Source organism: Micrasema longulum, unplaced genomic scaffold (assembly GCF_059751315.1).
Source record: "Micrasema longulum isolate JH-2025_06_02 unplaced genomic scaffold, ASM5975131v1 h1tg002196l, whole genome shotgun sequence".
Classification (NCBI taxonomy): domain Eukaryota; kingdom Metazoa; phylum Arthropoda; class Insecta; order Trichoptera; family Brachycentridae; genus Micrasema; species Micrasema longulum.
The window spans coordinates 209,726-232,643 of record NW_028279360.1 but is presented as its reverse complement, the minus strand read 5'-3'; the positions used below and the strand labels follow the sequence as shown (position 1 = coordinate 232,643).

The following is a 22,918-nucleotide window of genomic DNA, read 5'->3' as shown; positions in this document are numbered from 1 at the left end:
TGGGAAATAGGAAATAAATTGAGAGTAAAAGTAGAGAGGGTAAGGAAAAAAAATGTGATGTCTTTTCAGGCATGATTTCAACACAGCTACTGTAGAAACATTGGATCTTTGATAGTGGTTGGGGGTTATTCTACCATCTACCTTCATAAATTTTGTAATACGGTTAATTTATTCCAATATTCTTGGTATGATAAAATAATACACTGCTGCGGTAATTGTGTGGTTCAGTGATTGTGTTATTTTGCAATTATCATTATCATTGAATTTTTAATTTTTTTGAAAGTAACATACTTGTGTTTTTACTATTTACTAAAATATTTAAATTCTTGGACCATTTCTTAAAAGTCATAAATAATTTGTGCTGGAATAATGGAAATCGAGTTGTGGTAGAGTAGGATTTGAAACACAGTCCACAATACTACCACGGGACCACAACCCGGTTAAGGTCTTCTGATTCTTCCCAGAATTCTTTCGTTACCATGTTAGTATTATTAACTTGGTGTTAATATTTTTCGTTACTTTGTTAGTGTTTTGATGAAGTGGAAATTTGAAATGTGTATAGTGTAAAAATTGATAATTATCATTAGAATAAAGTTAATATTATGACTTCCTTGTATTATGTTTGTACCATTTTAAGATCAAACATATAAATAAATGGGTATATGGTTTGGTCACGTAGAACAAATGGATGACGAAAAAATAATAAAATGTTTATTATAAATTTACAATGGTTTATATGTACTAAAATTTAATTTTTTTGATTTTAAAATTCGATTGTTCTATAATTTAACTTAACTTATGACACTATACGCAAATTGTTAATTATAAGTTTCAAATAATTTTTAGTCTAGTATTACGTATCTACTATATTATAACCGTATTATTGTGAATATGACTGATGATTTTAAAAAAAGAAAACAAAAAAATAAATATTAATAAAAAAAAACAGGTATATAGGGCGAGAAGATATATACGGTAACGTGGGACGTAGAAGACGTGGCATGATCAGATAAACATAAATGTTAAGTCTGGTCGTTTTAAAAGCAGGCAGAAGTAAAGGGAATATATGACTAGATATAAAAATGTGGAAGAAGCTAGAAATGTATTCCAGGATATACGTGTATGGCAGTTCATTCTCTCTGCTTACTCCTACTGAGAAATGGCATGATTGTAGCAGTAATAGGTATGTACATAAACTAGAGAAGAAGGAATTAACATACGCTGAAATTGTATAATACACGCAATTCCTTATGCAAGACAAGGTGTGGTTAGGTAATTTAATGATGATAATATTAAAAATGGTTGGCTTTGTGTTTCCGATATTTAAATTTGTAAATTTACTCCCTTTTATTTCAGGGTAAAAAATTGTGTAATTAATATTTCAGGATTATAAATTAATTCAAACAAAAGAAAGCATGAAAAAACAGGTGAATGAATGATCAAATTGCGTCAAACTTTACGGCAGAATTGTAATAATTAATCATGACACCCTGTTTTGAGAGAGACACCCCCGCTCCATATTTTCAGTCCCCTTTTTCTGACCCCTCTCCCTATCGGCTTATCTTCGAAAGGGATGGTTATAGTACTTTTTCATCCCATGTCGTGTAGTAGAAAACTCCGTACACTGGCCGGTTCGGAAACGTTCGAGCTTTTCCGAGTGTTTCCGAGTGGCGACGAGCTTTCACGAACTTTTGCGATGAAGCACGAAGAAATCTCGTAAAATGACTTGGGATGTATTGTATTCAGGGAAACAGAACCTGAATCCCTTATTTTACTTTTTTTTTATAATATAATTAATATTAACATTTTTTTATGACTTATGACCCAAATATTTTCATTTTGGTTGCCATTTTCAACAGTTTGTAATCAACTCACGATTAGAAAATGGAAATCAAGTTTGAGTCGAGTGGGGTTCGAACCTAGATCCTCTTATCTGTGAGTCTGCAACACTAGCTACGGGACCACAACCCGATTCTAGATGCAAATAGTTGTAGTAAATATTCTAATTTTAAAATAATAATAATACAATATGCTTGCAGACAAAAAACTGGATATTAGTTCTTTAACTTCAAAAAAGTCCACAGATGGAAAAAGTGAAAAAATAAAGACGTTTAAACATATGCAAAACAAGGAATGTTACACAGTGTGTAAAGTGACCACTTAAACTAGCCAATGACAGGTTTAAAGCCCTGTCAATGCCTAGACTTGTATATTCCTTTCTTTAAAATGTAAATTTATAATGTTTCTTGGAAAATGATTTTAAGAGGAGATTTTACCATAACAGTTTCTTAGAAATTTAATTTAAATTGAAATTAAAAATTACATGTTGTTACCATGATGTATGAAAAACGTACAAAAATAATGAATTATTTCTTCCAAGATTCACAAAAAAATTGAATGGTGAAAATAAAATTCAATGATTACTTTTGAACTTGTACATAAAAAAATCATATTTAAAGCATTATTAATTTGTAGGTAGTCATTTTATTGTTTATTTTTGTATAAAAATGTCTGTCTTCAAACAGGTTGTACCTAGTTAGGCAGAATAGACGTAATCTAGAGAAATCTATAACCTAAGTATGTAGGTAATAGATAAAAAATTTAATTTTTGTAATTCTATGTAATTTTTTGCTAATAAACCATGATTATTATTATTATTTTTAACTTTCTGGAACATTATAATTTAATATTAAAGGTATAACAAAGAAATAAATTGTTTTTTTATTTGTACGTACTACTTTATTTTTTATAACTTAATAACTAGTTTCGGCAAAAACTATGCGTTCAGGGTTCCTAACAAACTAACATGATATTAAATAAGAATACTGAAGGTAGAATGGGTGTGGCTTTAGGAGAAAAAAGAGTGGAAAAACTGGGTGTTTACGTGTGGATAAAGGGAGAGAGAACATATTCAAAATGTGACTATTAGTTGATAAATTTAATTGATAATTAAAAATATTTACATTGTTATTTACCCCCTTTCGTATTTCTAATATTTCTTCCATATTTCTTCAATTCTTCCATTTGTTGATATTTTTTTATTTTATTTATTTATTTAAATTTTGTACATAATGTTATTTGTACATTGGCGGGTTTATTGCCAAATGGCAATTTCTTCCAACCAACCAATAAAATAAAAGTTTTATTTTTATAGTTCAAGTTACAGAACATATTCAATAGAAAAAAAAAGATAAAAAAGCCAAAAGTATATAAAAATAGAAATAAACGTATTTGTTTATAAATTACCTTAAATCAAAACTATTACCCAATGGGAAAAAGGAAAAAAGCGGAAAGAGGTAAAAGAAAAGGAGGAACGATTAAGGAAGAGAAAGGAGATGATTCTTCAGACGTGATTTAAACAGAGATAATGTAGTAACATCTTTGATGGTGGGTGGGAGATGATTCCACAGTCGAGCCGCATGAACATTATATGAGTTAGAGAAGAAAGAGGAATTGTGGATGGGTATTAAGAGAGTGCCTTGAGAATTAGAACGAAGAGGTAAAGCATGAACTGATAAGCGTTGAAATTTTTCACGCAGGTATGTAGGAGCGTTAGGACTATGAAGTACATCGAACAGAAGTGAGAGGGAGTGGTAGTCTCTCCGCTATCTAATTTTGAGCCATTTCAGTTGCCTACGATAATCAGAAATGTGGTCATATTTCCTAAGACCAAAAATGTACCTTATGCATATCTTCTGAAGTCGTTAAAGTTTATCGAGTTGCTCACAGCTTAAATCAGTCATGGAAACATCAGCGTAATCTAGAATGGGTAGTAGTAATGCTTGTACAAGAGTGCATTTAGTACTAATGGGTAAGAATTTTTGCAACCTTCTAAGTGAGTCTAGACTGAAAAATATTTTGCGGCTTAGTTCATTAGTATGAGCTCGCCAGCAGAGGTGTTCATCCATTTGAACTCCTAGATTTTTTACGGATTTCCTGTATTGAATATTGGTACCATTGACAATAAGAGGATTATGTGAAGGCATGTCTAGCTTACTAAGCAATCTTTGACTACCTGCAAACATAATTTGTGTTTAAGATGGGTTTATTAGAAAACCATATTTTTTTGTCCATGTTGACACGCAGTTTAGTGTATTAGACATCGATTCTATTTCTTCGCTGGTGTTTTCAGGTCTGCAATGAAGATATAATTGTAAATCATCTGCATAGAGATGATATGAACAATTGAGACAATCTGCAATCGGATTAATAAACAATAAAAATAGTAATGGTGATAAAACTCCACCTTGAAGTACTCCAACGGCAATATCAACACATTCCAATTGATAATCTGGTGTTTTGATGCACTGTTGTCTAGCTCGTAAATACGATCCGAACCATTTTATAACCGGTTGTGTCATATTTAGTGTTTTAAGTCTAGCCAACTAAAGATCGAAATCCACAGAGTTGAAAGCGCTGCTGAAGTCGAGTAATGTTATCAAGGTTAGCATTTTGTTATTCATTGCTTATCTAATGTCATCTGTAACCTTGATTAAAGCGGTAGTTGTGCTATGGCCCGCACAAAAACCTGATTGATTGGGATCAAGAAGATTATTTGACAATAGATAATTATTTAGCTGATTATATACAACTCGTTTAATGACTTTGGAAAAAAATTGGAAGAATAGATATAGGTCTGTATTCTTTGACAGGAGCTAGTAAAGAAATTTTGGGAAGTGGTATAATGAATGCTTTATTCCAAGCTTCAGGAAAATCTGCAGTATTTAAAGAAAAGTTTATAATGTGAGTAATAACCGGTAAGATAAAAGGAAAAATAAAGTGTATAAATCTCATACTCAGCTGATCACTGCCCATAGATTTGGTTTTTTAGAAAGTAAAATACGTTGAATATCAGTTTCTTGAACGGAAGAAAATAAAAACGGTGGATAATTGTAAGAAAGTGCCATACTTAAACGTCGGTTAAAATATTAGTTTAGTTAAAGAGCTGAAACTTTTATTGTTGCGAAGAGATTCATCTGAATTATTTCACATACTAGGCAACGCCTGAAAACAATTTTTCATTTTTAAACTTCTTCTTGGACCAGTTGGTTTCATTACAATGTTTATATGATGTTCAAACATAGGCAAAATGGTGAATGTTACACAGTGTGTAAAGTGGCCACTTAACCAGCCAATGACAGGTCATAAGCCCTGTAAATGCCTAGACATCCATATTCCCTTATTGAATGTGTTCTCCATCCCTGTTGTAATTTGTTAATCTTAATGACTCCTGAGGGGGTAAAATCCAGTCTTTTGTCTACGAACAATTAGACAAACTTAAATATTGGATTATTAAGTGTTATTATCTCAATTTTTATTTTATGCGGCTGGCTGCTTTCTGCAGAACTACGTTCAATTATGATGATTATGACTTTAAGTATTCTATGTAAATCATCATCTTCGTCATTCCTTCTCCGTACCTAATGCACACCAATTGCAGCGTATCTTGGTCATTTTTGTTACATGAAGGTAAGATAATTAGTCTTACGCTTCGGGTACCAGTCCAGGGACTATGAAATATTCCATATCAACTACGTTGGGAATTGAACCAGAGACCTCTTACATGGTAGGCAAACACGCTGACCGTTACACAACAAGGCTGACAAACGTGAAATATTTGTTGTTAAATCGGTGGATACATTTTTACGGCCAATGTTATCAATTTGAATTTTTTTTGGGTGATCTTATGTACGTTGGATTTGTTCCTCGTGAATCCAATTTACACAAAATTTACAAATGAATCCAATTTACACGAAATCATAAAAAAATAAACACATTGGTATCGTTGTTTTCAAAAAAAAAATGTTTCCTACCCCTGTGACGTTTTCGAGACCCATCTCGATCGGGCATCTCCGCCGGCGCTCGGGACAGCGTGCGCAGAGCCCGTGCGCAGGACACATAACCTCAACTCCCGTGCTCAGTTTGGGGACATCCGCCTCCGCGCGGGTATGTTCGGAAAATGTGAAAAGCCTCGGAAACGCTTAAAACTGCCTGAATCGGACAGGAACTGTTCAAAAAATAAGTGAATTCAACTGTTTATAATTTTGCCGAATCGACAATATGACGACAGTTGTTCATTTGTGAGTTTTGTTAGAAAATTACACGGTGAAAAAGTGGGAGTGATGCTGTTAAGATACGTTATCTTTCTGTGATTTACGTGAATATTGTGCTCAATTTCGAGATGAACTGTGAAAGTATTGAATTGTTTTTATATTTCAATGTGTGAATTTGTGCTAATTATTCGACCAATCACAGGTATTTAGTTTTGCTTATTTATTTTAATAAAATTTGAAAAATGCACTTACCAAACACAATTTTAAATATGTAAGTGAACCCTTAAAAAAATAATCTTCAAATACTGTTTTTAACAATTTTTTAATTCAATTTTGAAAAAATTAGGTTCCTTTTTGGTGTCCATTAGAAATCCTACTCATTAATCTAAATCTAAGGAGGTTTTCAAATATGCACTTTTTGGTAAAAAGGGGTTGGGTTGCAGATATATAAAAACGTCGTTAAAACTCGCCTCTTTTTGATAACTTAAAGGTGCTTTATTGTGTTTTAATGTACCTTCATGTGTATTAAAATGACTTATTAAAAAGTGGTTTTACTATGATTTAAAAAGGAAATTAATGTTATTTTTTCATGTTCAAAAACGGATAGTATTTTTAAAATTACTTAATAAATGTGTGTTTAAATTTGAAACTCCAGGAATTTTCAGAAATGAAGAATAAACAGTTGGCGTTTTTAAATATTTATAATTTTTAAGTTAAAACGAATTTTGTGTATCAAAAATAATTGTTACGGGAAAGTTATGTTGAAAGTAGGTAATATTTATTTATTTAACACTTTATATACATAAACAATATATATACATATAAAGGCGGGCATATTGTCTTTAAGTAATTTCTTCCTACCTACCCAAACCGTTGAATTTGAGAAAAATATAAGTACATGGACATATTCTAAGGAAATAAACTGAATATCATAATTTCATACAATTTTTTTAATGTTTTTTAATATTTTTCATACATATTCTATGAAGAAAAGAAAGGAGATGGGAAGGAAAGATGAAAGAGAAAAGAATTATTAATTTATTAAATTTTATAATGGAATTTATTACTTCTTTTTGTTTTTTTTTTAAACCCGAAAGGACTATTCTTTCGGAAAAGTACTCCCATCGGTGTATTTATCAGTTGGTTTATTTTGAAGGACGTTCATTGCAATCGATTAATTTTTATGCAAATTCGATTTTTTTTTAAAGTTGATTAGTGCCGATGCAGTAGCTAACGGAAAATCTCATCCAAATATGAACGAATTTGCAACATTTTGACAATCTTAAAATACTGTCATACAAATATACATTTTGTTCTATTTTTTGGCAAACCCGGATCCATATTGGATTGCCACGTTTAAAGATTCTGATGAAATTGAGTTTCTATATTGATTAAAACGAATTTTATTTTATTTCTTTTAATTCAATTATGGGGTAAACGATATATCGATGTTTCTCGATAAATTAATTCCGAATTTTCCACACAGATATTTAACATATTTTATACTACAAATAACCGTTCGCTAACCATGCTTCAGGTCCTAAGTTTGATTTCGGGCAAAGGGGACTTGATATACAAATTTGTATAAAGGGTAGTTATACACTGGAATATTTCAATGTCCCTGGGTGCTTTCCGCGTAAAAACTATCGACGTGTAAGACTGAACATATTACCTTCATGTACCAAAATGATCAAAATACGTTGCAGTTATGTAGTGCCCTATTCACTATTAGGTGCGCAAAGGTAAATGTAATAGTGATTTCATGATTGACATAGTCTGATCATATTAATATCATGAAGTAAATTCCATTAATATTTAAAGCATTCACTTTGTATTTAAATTTATTTCAACAGAGAGGGAAAACATTTTTGAGAAGGAAATATGGAAGTCAAGGCATTTACAGGGCTTATGATCTATCATTGGCTGGTTAAAGCGGCCACTTTACACACTGTGTAATATCCACTATTCTGCCCATGTTTGAACATCCACGTTTCCTCAACTCTTCCGTCTGTTGACTTTTGTAAAGTAAAAAAGCTGAAACCTTTATCGCGTGGGTGAGATTCATCCGGCTGAACCAAATCACCTACTAGGCAACGCCTGAAAACAATTGTCCAATTTTTATACTTCTTCTTTTGCTGGATTTCCTCTCTAGGGAGAAAATCCAGCCAGTCTCCTAGCATTTGGACATACTTAAACATTGTTGAATTAACTACCTGGTCAAAGAAGACAATCCGACACTAGGTATGGAATGACTGAGAAAAATATTGAAAGAAGAGTGAGTGCCGGGAACAGAGTAAACAGATGAAGAAAAAATAGAAGTTTACAATGGAGTCCTGGTCCCGACCCTGATGTATGGGAGCGAAGTATGGACTTGGAAACACAGGGATGAAAGTAGGCTGAATGCTGTCAAAATGCGATCTCTTAGATGTGTGGTAAAACTATAAACGATATTTGCACTAATGTAGAGATCCGTACATTATGTAAGGCTGAGATAAGCATAATCGACAAATCAAAAAAGGAGCTCTGCGCTGGTTAGGAGATGTAGAGCAAATAGATAGCGAAAGAAAGGCTAAGAATATTTACAATGCGAATGTTGATGGATGCAGAAATAGAGGAAGACCGAGAAAGTCATGACTTGACCAAATCCAACAAATACTTGAAGATGGACATGTCAAAAGTCGAAATAATCGGCGCACGTAGATGAGAAGATGTACGAATGTAGAGAAAGCGAGATCTTAATGCAAATATAGAGTGATGTGGCGTTCTATCCTTTCTACTTTACCTTGCGGGGAAATGGCGTGATGGTTTATTAGTTTGAAAATCCGAGACTGATCCATTCGTTTGAAAATGTTTTGACCATGATCGTAGATTTTCTTCACATTTAAATGAGAGCGGATAGTTATTTTTTTTGACTAGTTAGTGTCAATGTTGAAGTGTAATAATTCGATAAATACAACAGTTTATTCTCTAATGTTTGGGTTAGTTGTATACAAGTTTTTTTCAAACCTGTAAAACAAAGCCTTTTTTAAACCTTTTCGAGATCAAATATAAAAAGCAGTGTAGATAAGTCCGCCTCGTAGAGTAGTGGTTGGCGCGTTTGCCATTGATGTTTTTGGTCCTAGGTTCGATTTTTGTCAGGATGTACATAAAAAAAATGTTTTTTTAATACAATGCAATATTTAGTCATTGTGGACATTTTTTCCAAATAACGGTATAACTTAATTTAAAGAAGTATTTTTTAAAGTGTATTTTTGTAATGAAAATTCTATGTTTGTATAAAAAAAGACAAATTAAAATTAAAATTAAGAAAAATTTCAGTAACACGCAAAAAATAGAAGTGCTTTTTTTACTTAAGAATTTTCAGTGAAAATTTTATAGGGATGCCATAAAAATACCAGACAACATCATTGAAATTAAATTTAATGTTGGCAAACATTATTTTATTGCCGTTTATTCCTTTTTTTAAATTTGATTCATTCTTAATCCCGTTAAATGGATCTTCGTCCATGGCATCTTGTAAAAAAATAATTAATTGAAAATCCTTTGAAAACTCTGGGAGCCCTCATTTCCGGCTTTTATTTGACTTAAGAGTCAAATCCTAAAATTTTCTCTCAAAACGGAATAAAATAATTTGAGGTAAGGATCGCTAAGTAAACTCGACTCGCATAGGAGATTGATTGGCGTTAAAAACGTGTAGTCGGATTTTTTCTTTTTCATTTTTTCAAATTGTAAACAAACTTTTCTAGCGAAAAGCACGTTTCGCTGATTGAATTACAAGGCGTGACTTTGAGAAGTATTTGCAAAAACTGAACGGAAAATAATATGCAAATCCTATACGAACGAGGCGGGTAATGCTATTAGCTCCGACTTTAAAATAATTCGAACTGAAATGCGAGAGAATAATGCATTAGTCAGATGTTAGATACATAATTTTTATTGTGTTTTACTAACGTTATGAACTTTCCCGTCAAACTATCTTCAAATTTTGATAAGTTAGACTTATTTTGACGTTTAGACTACCGTTGCAAGATACATCATCAAAGTAAAATATGGTAAATAATAAATATGATACTATCTATGGTTGTATTGTCAGACTTCATACTGGGAATGCTTGGCTACAGTAGTTCGGATAAAAGAAGAAATGCATATTTGTTTGGGTATTTTTTTCAATTGACACATGGTATTACGATCAACTAATTGATTGATGATTTAATCATTTAAATATGCGAAACGGAAACGATGCCAGTCGACTGGAACATCGGTGTTACATGCCCCCTACACAAAAAGAGAGATGCCATGAACTGTGATAATTACAGAGGTATAACACAGCTGGGCACAGCTAATTAAGTCTGCTGGATTTCTGTTTACAAGAATTCTCCTGCATGTTGACAATATTGTAGGATAATACCAGAGTGGATTCAGACCAGATAGATCAACAACTGACCAAAAATTTATATTGGTAATCTTACTGTAAAAAAATCGTTGAGACCCACCACATGTTCATGACTTTTGAGCAGCATATTACATTATCGAGAGGTTTAGTTGTGGATTTTTAAATAACTAATACGACTTCTTAAGATGACAATGTCTATAACACAATGCTTGGTGAAGGTCCAAAATAAAAAATCAGACACATCCCAGACGTAAAACAGTCTAAGACAAGGTGATGCACGGGCATGCTTATTGTTTGATATTGTTCTTGAAAAATCCATTAGAGATACAGGAGTACAAACAACAGAAACTATTTTTAGAAAGACCACCCACATATTAATGAGCCTATGCAAATGACCTAGAATTAAACTTCGGAACTATCCCGGGATCAAAAGATGATTTCTTAAAGCTAAAGATGGTTGCAAGGGACATGGGTCTTAAAATAAATACATCTACGACTAAATACATGTTAGCAAGAAAGTCGCAAACGAACTATGCACAACAGGCAATTGACGTTGGGTCACACCACATAGATAATGTCAACTCCTTTAAATATTTAGGTACCAAAATGACTAATGATAACAATTATATTACCGAAATTAGAGCACGGGTATCGGCATCAAACATATCTTATATGGCTTGTTTAAACATCTGGGATCCAAATTGCTCACTAGAAAAACGATGACTTTTATTTACAAAACTCTTCTCAGACCGGTCATTACAAATGATGCCAAATGCTGGGTCATGACCAAAAGAGATGAAAACGTGGTATCAGTATTTGAAAGAAAAATATTAAGGAAGTTATTTGGTGCAGTCAACCAAAACGGAGTGTGGAGAAGACGGTTTAACCATGAATCAAATGCACTATTTGGAAAACCCAACATTCCACAATTCATAAAAAAACAAGATAACAATGGTTAGGCCATGTGCATAGAATGAATAATAACCGTACCCAAACAGAAAACAAAATGTCACTGAATGAATCTACTGCTGCCTGCAAAAACGTTTGCAGACCTAAGAATTCGGGGCATAGGGGAACGAAAGCCACAGTTAGTTCTATGGTTTTACCGATAACCATTATGGTTTTCATACCGATGAAAGAGTTAGTTTTACTTTATGAATTGAATAATAATTCCCTGTACTATTTTAAGAGGGTTTAATATATTTGCATATGCCCCACCCTATTCTACAATACCATATTGTAACAAAAATTGTACAATTGATTAATAAGCTATTTTAAAGTTGTTGATTTTTAAAATATTCCTTAATATAATAAATATGTACATGCATTTTCTAATACGTTTAACTAGTTCACTAATATGGTCTTTTCATTTTTAATTTTGGTCTATGTATACACCAAGATATTTAATTTTATCTATTGTAACGAGTAAATGTCATAAATTTTGGTAGCCTGCTATTTATCAAATTTTCTAAAAGCAACTTTTGTTTTTATTGCCCAATCTCCAGAATGTGTAGATAAGTCAATTTATCACACAACTTGGATGTCTTTGGGATAGATCTTCCAGCTTTTCGTAAATCTTTTACTACTGACTCCGTGTGGATGAAGGTGAATTGGCATTAGTTTGGTCCAAGTCTTAAACGGGGTGACGGAAACTGGACCCGCCATAGCAAAAACAACTTAAGCGAGGGAAATCAATAATTAGTCAATAATCAGCAAATGACTTCCTCTATGTGCGAATTTGCTATGGCGGGTTCAGTTCCAATCAGCCTGTATTATGTTGATCGTATTTATAAATATATGGTTATAAATAAATATTAGTAACAGTGAAAATCTACGCGCTTATTTATCATTATCGTAACAAAAAAGGTGTAAAATTTTTTGAGGAGTTTCAGATATGTGTTGTTTATTTATTTATATTTTACTCTTACAAACTATAAACAATAATAAGAAAAATGTGACCTCACTGAAGTTAGCCGTGCCGAGGACACATAACAATTTACATTTTTGAAATATTGTTACATATGAGAATAAACATAGAAGACAAGATAAACAGAAATAATTAACAAAATATTCAGACGGTTTTAAAACTAGGTATAAAATATGTACATCCATATTATTTATATTAGAAAACGCACAATGAAAATAACAAAAACTTAACATACTTGTAGAGCAGTTTATTCAATATTGGTTTGCGCAAATGAGACAATCCATTTTACTTCTACCTAGCTCCACTATCCATTTTTTATAGCTTTTTTTTACATTTATTAATTACTTAACTTACGATCATCTGCATCATCATTTATCAGCAGCTAATGATGCATAGAAAGGTATACCGGTTCATTAATTACAATATTGCTGTGTTTTTACATCAATTTTTGGATGATGGAAAGATGGTCAACATTGTTTTTTTTATATAGATTCGTACTTTGGAGTTTTTTTATATCCACATAATAGACTGAAAACTGATTTTTATATATTTTTCAACCACTCATCCCTATGTTATTTGTTTTTTTTTACTCATATATCTTGTTATTTTTTTTAACAAATCCGACCTATTTTTAAATAGTGCGTGTTTTATTGGCTTCTAATGTTTCAAACGTTGTTGGTTTATTTCCATAAGTGAAAAACAATTTTTTTTGTACCAACCAAATTTTTAATACTGTTCTTTCTTTTATTTCTTTAAAATGTGTTAAAAAAATTGTGTTGTTTATAAACTCATGTTGTAAATACTTTTCATATATGTAAAAGCCTTACAGGCGTGAAAAATAAATAAATAAAAATAAAACCAACTTTATTTTTATGTTACACTTCTTTAAAGGCACAGAATTTAATGTCTTCTAAGTATTCAAATTGTTAAAATAATTCATACATTTTATTTAACGATATAAAAATCATTTTTTAAATATTTTTATATTAACAGCTAAAAAAATCGGTCGTGGGAATCGTTTTTTGCTTTTACAGAAAAAAACAGCTAATGGTGCATAGAATTCTATACCTCTGACGTACAAAAATAAAGTGGTTGATAAAACAAAGTGTTTTTATTTTTTTTTAAATTTGTATCTTGTACATTTACTTGAAAAATGTATTATTTCTCAGTTGAAGAAAATTTCTGGAGTTTCGGGTTTAAGTGCGGTACAAAAATAATATTTTGATTAATGGACATACTCATAACTCTATTTATCAAAGTAAATAAATATTTCAATGGCAGAAAATATCACGTGATACGAACTTTGACCATTTCATCATTTGATACTAAACTTTTGACCTCCTTGGTACGAGTACGTACTGTAAAATTATAATAACTTACTTATTATAATCATTATTTCTCTATTATGGCACTAAATTAGTAGCAAAAATTGTAGCACATTATAATTATTTATGTTAAATCAAAATCTAGGTGATTGTACTCTACAAGTGCCAGTCCAGAAATAATGAAATATTGCAATGTAGAACAACCTTTAAAATCAGCATTTCATGTTTACTCTGCCAGAAACCAAAGCTAAGATCTAAAGCAAAGTAGTCAAATGTGCCAACTGCCACACTACGATATGGATTTTTTTTTTATTTATTAATTTTTCTCATATGTGATAAATAGTAAAAATAATGTCACCTCACCCGTGCCGTGGACACTTAACAATACACTTTTTTTTTTAATTTTACTAGTGAGAATATACAAATAATACTTAATATACAGAAATAATATAAAAAATGTTCAGTCAGTTTTATAAACTAAGAATTTATTTTTATATTTCATTTATGTATACATATATTTTTAATACCAAAAAGCGCACAATAAAAGAACGCAAACACAACATGAACTATTTATTTGTGGATCAGTTGTTTTTATTTTGGGTTGGGCGAATGAAACAATTAATTATATTTCTATCTATTATCTAGCTCCACTATTCATTTTTTTACAGGCATTTTGAACATTTTCTCATTTCTAATTGTTTTGATAGACATGGGGAAAAGGCTATTTATTTTAATTGCATAATACTCAAAATGTATTATTATAATCAAGTCCTTGATGCTTTTCCAAATGTTTGAGTTAACTGTGTACCATAATGATGTACCATATATTTGAATTTGTATTGTTGTGTTTCTGATTCTGTTCAATATTTTTGATGATTTATGTGTCTGCGTCAACAAATTGATGACTTATGTGCCTGCGTCAACAAATTGCTATTCTCAACTGAACTTCAACTTTTAGTCCTATGGAGTTGGAACTTCTGTCTCAAATAATGTGTTATAAACCACCTTTAAGTTAATACATAAATAGTATATACACTGGATTATCTATTTAAGGATGTTAAGTTGAGCGCAGTCTTGCAGTCGGAGAGATTTATCTTTTATCGTTTTCGGTAAGAGCAGGTATGAAGGTCATAAAAACGTAAATATGTTGTTATAAATTAAATATTACAACCAGAATAATCTTTTTTTTTGAAAAGAGAGAATACAATTCTATAAAAAGGGGTTTCAATTGAAATATTTTTTTATTTTTTTTAAGTATTACTAAAGGCATAATTTTACGTAAAAATAAAGGAAATTGTTATAAAAATGTATGTGATTTAAAATACTTGTATTTCTTTTCAAAAACAAAAAAAAATTTGCTTCGGCCACTTTCATGTTCAATTTATTACCTTTAAATAATAACAAAAAAAATAGTTCAATACTTGGTCTTTATTGAAATTCCATATACCTAAATTTAGTCTTAATTTGAAATGGCGTAATCTGCCGGTCTAAATGTAATTATATTTTAGTTTCATTAAATTTTTTAATATATTTTTAACAGAAATACCTTTTAAAAATATTGTTTTCATCTCATTTATGTTTTTTTATTTTTTTATTACTGCGCGATAAAAAAAAAACATTCGTTTTAATAAAATGGCAGGATTGTATGATTTCCTAATTTTGCATACGTTTTACCAGCCTTAAGTCGTATTTGCCAGTCCAAAAAAACATAATTAAAAAAAAAAGAAAACCTAAATATAATTTGTTATACCTTATAAAACAGATATAAGGATATACCTTTTTGAGAAGGGAATATGGTTTATATATAGTAAATATATTTTCTTTACAATGTGGCTGATGACTTTTCATAGACCTATATTTAGCAAATGTGATTCAATAAAACACGCGGATACAATTAAATATTTAAGAAAAACAATTGAAAATAAACATAAGTGGAAAGTTCATATCTTTATTCTTATCATAAAACCTAGAAAAATTAAATACTGTCTTAAGGTGCTGAGAAAATTTTTTGACTTTCAGCATTTACGTAATGTGTCCTTTGCCTTATGTCAGAGTCATATTTAATACGGTATTGCAGGATGGGGTGAAGAATCAATTATTACATTACTAGATTCACTCTGTTTCTTTTCCATATCCACTTCTAAGTAAAGCATGTAGACATCACTAGTTGCCTCCAGGAGACCCTATCGCTAGCTTACATTTTTGCCTCCTGCCACGTCAATCCAGCGCCCCTTAGTTCCGCCGAATAAAGCCGAAAGATTGTCATCGACGACCTTTTAGGACGGCGCGGCGTGAGCCCGCAGACTTAAAGAAAAGGCAACTTGGGTTAAGGTTCTTTTGAGGCATGCGCTGCACATGTCTAATCCAGGTCCACCGCCACATACTCACACGCTCGTTGCAGGAAGCTGCTGCGTCCGTTCTCGGACTACTATGCTATTTATAAAATTGAACCACCTTTTAACTTATATTTTTCTAAATGGCTCATTCTCAAAACTCAGAAGTTTAGTGTTTTAATTATGTACTTAAATTCGACTAAGTTTTGACTGAGCATAGACAAGTGTTTCAGACAACATGCACCACGTTGTAAAAGATATATTAATCAAATTTAAAAAGCCATTACTTGAATTATTTAAAAACTCTTTCTTGCATGAGTTTAGACTATTAATTTCAAATTTAAAAGTACTACATGTAAAACAAATTCATTTCAAAGTTAGAATTAGAAAAATCAGATAAAAACATCATATAAAAAGCATATCAAGGTCATAAAAGCTAATCTAGAAAAAATACTACTGGTACTCAAATTACATAAGTTCTTTTTCACAACGTCATTTTACTTTTAGTGCACCAAAAATTAACATTGATATCCCGCTGCATATAAAAAGGAAGTTTTAATTCTTATTCAAGATGACTCAAGATACAAATAGTAGAAGATCTACTGATGAAACATGATGATAAGGACCTTTTACCAAATAATTATTTTTGGGTCACACTAGTCGAAATACGATACAAGACTTGATATATCTCTCTTATTTTCTGAAATGAAGCATTCGTACGTTTTATGATCTTCAAGTTGTCATTTACACACCGGATTTGAAAAATCAAATTTGTATAACTGTTCTGGATTTTAATGCGAAAAATATTTAACCTTGCTACTCAAAAAATGATATCCGCAAAAACAGCGATACATCTGTATTAGAGAGAGCACGAAGATAGAACACATTGCAAGGAAAACAGAGATGCTGTTTTGTACTCACCGTAGCCGGTGTTGTGTGAAACAAATTCAGTCGGTTGTTGACAGTGATGGGGGACGCACGCGTGAATTGTAAGCGGCAAATTTATGATTTTATTTTTTTTTTCTTCAAAAGTCTGAGCTTTAGAATATTCCGTCTTTTGCTTGTGGTAATACGATGTTACATCACAGCGCGCAACAGAATTATTTACTACAGTCATTAAAGAGTTAATTATATTGATGTGCTACTTGTAAGATTACGGGATTTATATTTTATTGACTGATGTATATGCGGGACAATGGTGTTCAAAAATTTTAATATGGCGGTATTTATAATCTCACTTAACGTTAATAAATTACAATAAACATAGGCTATTGTGATCGAAATAAAAACAGTTTTTGCTACTATTTACATATGTTTGCAATATGGTCATGAGAATGAATGACAATATCCGACAAAGGCCCTCCGTGTGTAATAATCCAAACTCACATTGGAACAGTAGAGTTGAATAATAATAATATTAATATAATGTTAATAAAATTTGTATAAAACCACTCACCGACCTATCTGTCTACCGGTTTCGAGACCGGTTTCGGTTTTAAATAATATGGAGATTTTTTACATAAAGAAGGCTTTGAAAAATAATGTCCCATTAATTAATAATAAAGTAACTTTCCAATATAGTCCATTATTCGATATTTCATTGTAATGGTCACCCTACCGTCCCCCTCCCCTTTTCCTCCTTTTCCGATTGTTAATCCTTTTGAAATATTAGCTTCATAAGTCATTAACCCTCGGTGGTGGCGTAGTGAAGCATGTGTCTAACCTGCATGTCGATTTTATATTTTTGCAAATCTACTATGGTGAAGGTGTGCAGTGGTATTTGCATGTTGGTGTAGTGTTGTTGTCCTGACGAAGAGACGGGTTACGTTTCGAAACCGGTAGACAGATAAGTCGGTGAGTGGTTTTATACACATTTTATTAACATATTATTAAAATGTTGGACCACAAAGTTAATGCTTTGAATATTAATAATATATAATAATATTTTTTAAGAGAAACTTGTGTATTGACAAAAAAACATTTTTTTGGGCCAGTGAAACCTATAGAAAAACCCACGGACTTTAAAAATTGTTTACGGTGTATTTCTACACTTTTATAATAATATAATCAATAAAACGCATATAAAAAAGCGGAGAAATAATGACTAGCTATCTCACCAGATACTGCCAATATTTCCATATTTCCTTTAATGGTTTCGTTAACCTTTTGAACGTTTGTTGTTGTAAAAGATTTCATCTTTTGTCATGTTAACTTATTTCAGAAGATCGCTCCAGACACAATTTATTGCCAAAAATATTTTATTTTTATACTATCTGCGAAAAGAAAGCTAAAAAATCATAGTTCACATTATGCTTCATTCATTGTAGATATATCACAAAAGCTTTTATGATTCCCTTTCTTTGGATTCTTATACACTAAGTGAAATTTAATGTATGTTCTTGCGGTTTAGAGAGAGTATTTTTTAACAATTTATTGCATAATGTACCATAAAGATACAGGTATTTTTTCGAGAAAAAAAATGTTTTTTTTATCAGTTTTTTTCTCAGTCAACATTGTATTGAATATACTCGTATAATATATGGAAGCAATTTAATTCTTTTGAAGTATGAAAATTGACATGACCATATTTAAAAAAAAATTCTTGGCAATTCGAAAGATACAAGATATAAAGAAAGGTGTAATTTTTTACGTGTTTTAAACTAATAATGGCATCTGACGGCAGATCACATGATTCACATTTCTGTTTGGTAAAATTTGTCATTAAAATTTGTATCTCTAACTCATATAGTGTCCATGCGGCTCGACTGTGGAATCATCTCTCATCCACCATCAAAGATGTTACAACATTACCTCTGTTTAAATCACGTCTGAAGAAACATCTCCTTTCTCTTCCTTAATCTCTCCTCCTTTCCTTTTTCCTCTTTCCGCTTTTTTCCTTTTTCCCATTGAGTAATAGTTTTGATTTAAGGTAATTTATAAACAAATACGTTTATTTCTATTTTTATATATTTTTCACTTTTTAATCTTTTTTTTTCTTTTTTCTATTGAATATGTTCTGTAACTTGAATTATAAAAATAAAACTTTTATTTTATAGGTTGGTTGGAAGAAATTGCCATTTGGCAATAAGCCCGCCAATGTACAAATAACATTATGTCAAAAAAGTTAAATAAATAAATAAATAAATTAAGAGTTTTCTTAAAATGATAATTGAACAAGAAAAAAATACACGGGGATAAAGGGTAGATGTCAGTTAAATATTGGAAATAAAGCGATAATGCAATATAAATGAAAACTATTTAACATGAAAAAAAATAGGATAAGCTATAAACATTTAGCAGTTTTTTTAATATTTATAAATTAATTATAATATACAAGAAGATAGATAACTTAAAAACGTTATGTACCAAAGCCCTTTACTTGAGAAAAGCATTACATTTATTGGTGTGCTAGTTTTCGTTTTCTTATTTTTTGTGCAGGTCCGATCCTTTCGACATTGGGGATCACTGTGGCGAATGTTTTCCAGTATTTTTCTATCCAGAATGGTCAAATTCGTACTATCCCGATAGAATCTCTTATATTGGATGGCTAAAATGTTTACTTCCCACGCTAGGAAAGCTGTGAAGAAAGATGGATTTCCACAAAGTTGCACGCTTGGCCAGAGCCAGCTAAGAATTATCTTTTGAAATTTCAACGGTCTATTATAAATCTATTTTCTAAGGCGTCGTAGACTATGCAGCTGGCTGTTTGGCACACCGATGTGAGTTGTAATATTTTAAGCGAATTATTTTAAGTGCACTAAGGCTACCCCTCCTGGCTCTCGCCAGAGCGTATAGGACACGACGGATACACTCCCAGTTCTTACGGGCTTGTCTTCATTGGATCTGGAGGTCCAGCGACGATCCGCGATAAACTGTATATAATATTTCCTATTACATTTGTTATTTATTCATAAGGTATTCTTATTGTTTGTGGTGGGGGTCAGTGATATGCAAGCTCCTGACGTCACTCCGACTTGTGAAGATCTATTGTGACGGGTTTCCGTGAATAGTTTTTACTCTCTATGCCCAGGTCTATAAATAACCTAGCTTCTGTGAGGAAAGCGAGAGTTTACATTTTGCCTAACCTCCCCATCCAAGCCCAGATCCGTAAAGTATAGGTCTATTAGATAGGAGGTAAACTCTTTAACATACTCAAGTTAAACCAGTGGTTTTCCTAGGATGAGGATCATTTTATGATGTAATGCATCGCATTCACATATAATTTGTGTAAGTGTTTTCTCATCTGCACTGAAGAATTTACATCTAGAAGTTTCGAAAAGGTTCATTAAAATGAAGAACAAGGTGTTTGTTCAATCTGCAGTGCCCTGTAAGGGCGCTAAAAAGCAAAATTTTTTTAATATCCTTTTATCAGTTCCTTCACATGGTGCTAACCAAGTACTTTTTGGCAGAGTATTACACTCTGCTTCCTGGCCCACGACCTGAGCTCATTATGAGGATTCATATTAAGGCAACCCACAGTAGGGTTTGAAACTTCTACGGACTATTTTAAATCCATTTTTTAGACATCGTGTGCTTTGCATCTGGCTGTTAGGCACACTGATGTGAGTTGCAATATTTTATGGGAATTATTTTAAGCGGACAAAGGCAACCCCTTTTGGCTCTTGCTAGAGCATATAAGGCACGACGGATATACTCCCGGTTCTAACGGGCTTGCCCCCATTGGAACTGGAAGTCCAGCAACGATCCGCGATATACTATACATAATATTACCTATTACATATTTCATTTATACCTTATACATACATATTGGTCGAATGGATATTTGTGTTCGGTTTCTCGAGCCGATTGGACGCGTTAGGATAATTCTCAAAGTTTGTGGTGAACATGTGTAGCTCATGCGACCATAAAAAAATATTTAACTTTATATTACTATTGTCAGACGTAATATTATGTCATCATATTGTACAATACAAACATTAAATTTGTTAAAACTTAACGATAGAAGAAAAATTATAGACCTTTTAAATTTATTCAAAATTGTAAATTCAATATGGGATTGCCCTGAACTGTTTTCTCTCATAAACTTCAGGGTACCTGGAAGAATGACTAGACAGGTGCCACCGTTTTGTAGTAACAATTCACGGACAGTATATACTTGTAATGCAGTATTAAATAGACTTCATGAACTCGGCAATAGTTATTCCCACGTATCTAATATATTTAGTTTAGGGTATTGTTCCTATAGAACAAACCTTTTGAACTTTTTCAAAGATGGTGAATGGAAATTATATTTATTTATTCGTGCATTTCATATACAGTTTTTTGTTCACTTTGCCTACCTGTGTGAAACAGTACTTATGATTTTCTCGATGTTTTACTGTAGAATGTTTTATAATTTAAACTTTCTACTAAATATGCTGTATAATTTTTAGGTTATTTTTTCAAATATAAATCTTGTATAATTTTTGTTTTTTTTTTATTTTTATTAATCTTGTTTTTTAAATTCATGTTTTTAAGGAAAAGAAGGGAAATATTAATCCAAATATGTTAATATGATAAATGTCTGTAAAAGGCAGATTTGCCGTTTATGTTAATAAAATAAAATAAATAAAATAAACATGCATCATATTTGATGTGGACCTAAACAATGGATAAAATACGAGAAGTTCAAATTGAATCATAGTTTCGTAAATCGGACAACGAGGAACTATATTTAGAGGTTTCAAGTTCTGATAATAAGAGAAATTTCCTCAAAAAATGGGATTATTAATCCGAATTAGAGTAAAAATAAGATGACGCAGGTAAAATACCTGAGCTGGTCCCAAATTCTCAGAGAGTGAGGTGCAGATGGGTGATTTTGACGATGACAGTACCCTTTGGTCAAAGGACGCACCTTTAAATAAAAAAAATATATCGCCAGCATTACATGCTATTTGTACCACCTGAGCCTAAGGGGTTAGCTTAACAAAAAACATCGAGCCAGACTGTTAATCTCCGTTTCTTGTTGGTGGTCCCAAATTGGCGTCCAAAATTGTAAAATTTGTAACGACCTTTTGCGTAAAGATTGTGTAAGAGATAAGCATTTTAGATTTTTAATCTGATATGTAAATAAAATTTATATATTATTTCTGCAAAAAACAACAACAATGCATAAAGAGTTTTAAAATTCTGAAATCGAATTGGTGCTCTGAGTAATAATTCTCTAGAGAAGTCCTTAACTCTATTGCATTAAACAAAAGCATTTCAAATGTTAGGTTTTGTTTTAGTTCGGTGTTTAGTTTAACAACAAACGTGTAATGGATGGTGAGCGCTCGCAATTTGAACCTAAGTAGCTATGGTCCATTATATTGCTGTAATTTGGAGCTAACTTTGTGTTCATAAAATGGTATTCCTCCGTATGGGTGACTCTATTAGGAATTGGTGACATATTTTTTCCGAGCGACTACTCAACTTGCATATTGAGGCGTGACCTCCATGGAGTTTATTATATTTATGGGTGGAATTAATATCAACACTTATTAATTGAGTATTTTTGCAGACAAAAAGTTAATGTTAAAGCCAACAAAGCCGAAAAATATTAGATGCAAAGCAATACTGAGAGTGATGCTTTGATGTCCTCCCACTTTCCCATTTGAGACATAGTTTCAATTTATGAAGGTACATAAGACATTTCTTTTTAAAAGAGTCACTGTTACATTTCTGGTCATACGGAGGAGATCCTAGCAAAATACTCGCACAAGATTTTCCTGTACTTTGAATTATTTAATGCCAAAAACCTGTACGATTTTCGTTCAAAAAAATTCTCCTTAGTGGCCCCAAGAGTGTTCAATGCCCTGAATAAACTTATTGAGTTCTCCAAAATGAAAACCGTTTTCAGGAGAAGTGTACAAATTTAGATTTTTTTAAAGAAAAGAGACCATTGTAGG

The 22,918-nt window shown here is 31.7% G+C and overlaps 1 protein-coding gene across 1 annotated transcript in view; it reads left to right on the top strand.

Moving 5' to 3' along the window:
* Window positions 1–5,919: 5,919 nt before the first annotated feature.
* The window catches only part of LOC148272755 (uncharacterized), a 60,704-nt gene continuing 43,705 nt past the window's right edge, over window positions 5,920–22,918 (top strand). The window contains exon 1 of the mRNA XM_088239606.1: window positions 5,920–6,255. The gene's annotated coding sequence lies outside the window, so the exon portion shown is untranslated. The remainder of the gene's footprint in view (window positions 6,256–22,918) is intronic.